Below are 5192 nucleotides of genomic sequence, written 5' to 3' on the forward strand. Positions count from 1 at the left end.
TATATTCACATATATATATATATATATATATATATAAATATATAAACACGCATTGATGCGGGTCTAATTAAATGCAGAATCTGAATGTTTTTAAAACCCAATTTCAGATTCTAAATTTTACCAAATATAACAAAGAGAAGATTAAGAAACAATTACAAGAGGATTTTGGGGGGAGGGGGGGGGGTTATTATATATATATATGCATTGTCAGCTGTCTTTCCCAAGAGACCAATAAACACAAGAAAAGGTACTTTTCTTCCTCCGTAACATTTTTTTTTTCCAGATAATCCGGAAGTTCACCGGGTCTTTGACCCCATTACATCTCCCACAATCCGATACGTAAATCTGTATTAAAGGTGATCAGTTTTCATGGTCTGTTTCAAAGTGGGAGTGTGTGTAGTGACTGCCGGACGAGATGGACGTCGGATCTCCGGGAATGCGTTCGGGTCGGGTCGGGTCTCGGGTGGTCGTGGAGGCTCTTCTTCTGCTTCTCCTTCTTCGTGGTGTTTGTTCCCTCACGAAACAGTACACCTTCCCTCCCTCCTGTTTTTTTTTTTTGTGCATGAACCCGAATCGTCGGGTCGGGTCAGATACGGGTCGTTTATATTTTTTTTAGTGTTTGGTTGATATATATATATATATATTTTGGTGAGTTATTACTACTGCATGATGAGTTATAGATTTTGTAACTAATAATATACAACGTTAGAATATATGGCCTGATAAATACGAATTAAATACATTTGACTCCTTTGTCTCTTTTATTCCCATATTGGATTTCCTCATGCCCTTTTTTGTTTGGTCCACTGCATGCATATTCTTCCCTTCTTTAATTCTTTTTCGCCCAAATAAATTTACTGCAATTTTTTTTTTGGTTACAGAAATACATTAAACACCACAAAACCAGGACCGAATCTAGCGGCTCCCCCTGTCGAGCTGAGGATAGTGAATAATGACCAAGTGCGTATACATTTTCATTTTGTTTTGATCTAGACGTTTTATTTCGGATTCGTAACAGTGGCTAAATATGGTTATACATGGGATTCGTTTCGGATATGATAGGTCATAGTCGATAACGGTATCATCCAAGTCACGTTTTCGAACCCACAAGGCCTAATCACAGGAATTAAATACAATGGGATGGACAACATCCTTGATGTCGAAGAACCTGACCGCGGGTACGCCGTGATATATTTTACTATATAGTTTTTTTTATAATTTTATATGATTGCATGTTAGTTTTATCGCGTGATATTATTTTCCGGGACTGCTATTCAAAATAGGTATTGGGACGTCGTTTGGAATGAACCGCAAAAGGAGATAATATTTGACAAGTGGGTATCCTATCTCTATTTAATTTGATTTTCGGCGTTAGTATATAACAATTTGACCATTTATATCATGCATCTAATCTGATCAAATCAAATCGTTAGCCACCTTGGTACGTATAATAACATAAATCGAATGGTATATATACGCAGATTCATCTCGTCCAATTTTGATATACTCTTCTACATTACATGCATTTTATTTATTTTACACAGAATATTAGGAAATGAGTTCAACATCATAACTCAAAGCAAGGAACAAGTCGAGATTTCTTTCACAAAAAGATGGAACGTTTCGCAACATGGCTCGGTAGTCCCGTTGAATGTGGACAAGAGGTACGTCATGAAATGCTAATCGAAAAAGAAAAAGAAAATATTTTTCATAAATTGATTTGGACGTACGAATGTAATTCATTTACATATATAATCTATGTTTCGAAGATATATAATACGAAGGGGAGTGTCTGGAATATACATGTACGGCGTGTTGGAGAGACTACAAGGATGGCCCGACGTCGACATGGACCAAATCAGGATCGTCTTCAAGCTCGACACCAAGAAGTAACCATATTATTAAAATTTAATTTAGTTTAGTTTCATCGCTTACTTTGGTTTCAAATCAAAATGAACCATTTATAAGAATATATATAAATTATGCAGATTCAATTTCATGGCGATATCGGATACTCGGCAGAGAAGCATGCCCTCGAATGCGGACCGAGACATTGGAAGTGGAAGAGCTACGCCTCTCGCTTTCAAAGAGGCCGTTCTCTTGTCAAACCCACTAGAACCTCTGTTTAAAGGAGAGGTATCCATGTTTTATTTTATTTATAGAAAAGTCTATGCCATATATAAACCTTGCACCTGAAATAATTTTCTGGAAATCAAGAAAGCTAATCATCAAAATTCTGATATTGAATGATTTTCAAAAAATTAATAATTTGTCAATTGGTACGTAAGGAGTAACCGGATTGGGTAGTAGCAGATGGTTGTGGTTAGAATTTCGGATATTTTTAGTTTGGATAAAAAAAATTGAGATATCCAAAGTAAACACTCTAGTTTTGTAAACGTATCAAAGATAATCTTATAGTTTAATGAATATCACTAATATTTTTGTCAGTTGAAAAATCAAATAATTCAGAAAAATATTAAGTATATTTTTAAAATTTTAATTACTGTAGTTTTATTTTTATGATTATTACGGATATCTATGAGTCATAAATTATAACATCGAAATTCGAATAAAATTTACGAATGATTTTGGTTTATAATTCTAACTTCGGATCCAAAATTTTAACGTATAAAAAACGTGGTAATTTTGTCCTGCGACGCAGGTGGACGATAAGTACATGTACTCAACCGAAGACAAAGACAACAAAGTGCACGGTTGGATGTCATGGGACCCACCGGTGGGGTTCTGGATGATCAGTCCGAGCGACGAGTTCCGCTGCGGTGGGCCCAACAAGCAGGATCTCACATCCCACGTGGGCCCCTACGCTCTCTCCGTCAGTCCAAGTCCAACTCCCATCCTCTCTTCCAATATTCATACGTGCATGCAACTATATATACAAACTATATTTATTTATTCATTTAAATTATGAATAATAATCAATTAAATAAATTAATAAATGGATGGGTCAGATGTTCACGAGCACGCATTACGCCGGGAAAGAGATGAATACGTCGTACAGAAACGGGGAGCCGTGGAAGAAGGTCTTTGGTCCTGTCTTTGCTTATCTCAACTCCGTCTCCCCCAAAGACACCAACGCTTCTCTTCATCTCTGGAGCGATGCCAAGAGACAGGTATGCATCATCATAACCATATTATATGCATGTTTTAGAAACAAAAAGAATCATAATCTTCTATACTCTTCATGTATATATATTGGATGTATGATGATGTAGATGCTTGCGGAGATTGAAAGCTGGCCTTATGATTTTGTGAAGTCAAAAGATTACCCTCTTTCTCACCAAAGAGGAGCTGTCCGAGGCAATCTCTTCGTCAAGGACAGGTGAGTTTCTCCCACAATTTTACACTCCGTATTATTATCAATAAGATGCTTATTAGGCAAACGCAAATCGTACAAAATTAGATTTATAACCACTAATTCAATGGCGGTTCGTCATGCGAATTTCGTGGCTGCAGTAACAAATCTACGAGTAATATATCCGCGGAATTCGCTTTCGTGGGTTTGGCGCCAAGCGGCAAAGCTGGATCATGGCAAACTGAGGCTAAGGTATCAACCTGTTTTACTACAAATTACGTTCAAATGGTATTATATGTAAATGCACCATTTAATAAACTTGTCAATTGATTTTCAGACGACTATATTTTACGTGTATTTGTAGGGATATCAATTCTGGACTCAGACCGATAAAGGCGGGAGATTCGTGATAAAGAATATCAGAGAAGGGAATTATAGTCTCTTCGCGTGGGTTCCTGGCTTTATCGGTGACTACAAATATCAGCATGACATCACCATCACGCAAGGTATTTACTTACACACATGCGTATATGTATGGGCCATTGAGACTTCCATGTTCTTTTATAGGCCCATGATATAATCAGGCCCAAATCAAGCCCATCATTATGTCCATAGAATGTGAAATGACGATTCCAAGCATTGTTTGATGTCGTATCCTTTGTGATGCAGGTTGTGATGTGAATTTGGGAGCCCTCGTGTACGAGCCACCGAGAAAAGGCCCGACATTGTGGGAAATCGGTGTACCCGACCGGACCGCCCGTGAATTCTTTGTCCCGGATCCTTACCCTAACCTCATTAACAGACTCTATGTTAATATGACTCAACAGAAGTAAATATTTCATTCTTTTACAATTTGTTAATGTTTATTACACATATTTTACTAATGTTTGACGTTATAAAAAATGTGCAGATTTAGGCAATATGGATTGTGGGCTCGGTATGCGGATTTATACCCTCGGGCCTCGGGATGATCTTGTATACAAGGTTGAAACAAGTGATTACAGAAAAGACTGGTTCTTTGCGCATGTTACTAGGTAATTATTTTCCATAACAGTTGAAATGTCATAGTTGCCAATATTGAGAAAAAAATAAATGCTATATATGTAAATTATTCATTGCAGAAAGATGGAGAAAAATACGTTCAAAGCAACAACATGGCAGATCGTGTTCAAGCTAGGAGCCGTGAACCACGGGGCCGGGAATTACATCCTGAGGCTAGCTTTGGCGTCATCCATGGAATCTGAGCTAGAGATTCGGATCAATGAAGCGAACTCTGAGCCTGTCTTCACGACCGGGCTCATAGGCAAGGACAATGCCATTGCGAGACATGGTATACATGGATTGTACAAATTGTATAGTGTTGAATTTCCCGGAAATTCACTTAGAGTTGGGGAAAACACTATATACTTGACTCAGTCTATGTGCAAGGGTATGTTCCAAGGGGTTATGTATGATTACATCCGTCTTGAAGGCCCTTTTTGAACTATATAGAGAAATGATATAGAGAAAACAGATATATTCATAAATGCTCTAGGCATTTGGTATTATGTCATTAATAAATCCAAATAATATTCTCAGTTCAAATTATAATGTGAATTCAAATAATGTTCAATTTAAGATTTACCTTCTAGTTTAGTAGAAAAGATCTCTATAACCATAGTCTCATCAAATTCACTAACAATTGGGTAAGCCCATAATCAAAGGTTCCAGAAACCAATTGTTATGGAAAAAACTATGCACAAGTATGAATAGTGAAAACGTGGAGAAAAGTATTAATAAGTTAAAAATAATGAGACCCTTTTTGTTGGATGTTCAAAATAATATTATATATACAAATATCACACATGATAGTTAGAATATATATATATATATATATATA

General features: G+C 36.7%; 1 pseudogene; it reads left to right on the top strand.

Moving 5' to 3' along the window:
* Window positions 1-387: 387 nt before the first annotated feature.
* Window positions 388-4803, top strand: LOC104807664 (annotated as a pseudogene).
* The last annotated feature ends 389 nt before the right edge of the window (window positions 4804-5192 follow it).

This window comes from Tarenaya hassleriana, unplaced genomic scaffold, assembly GCF_000463585.1.
Source record: "Tarenaya hassleriana unplaced genomic scaffold, ASM46358v1 Cleome13, whole genome shotgun sequence".
Lineage (NCBI taxonomy): Eukaryota > Viridiplantae > Streptophyta > Magnoliopsida > Brassicales > Cleomaceae > Tarenaya > Tarenaya hassleriana.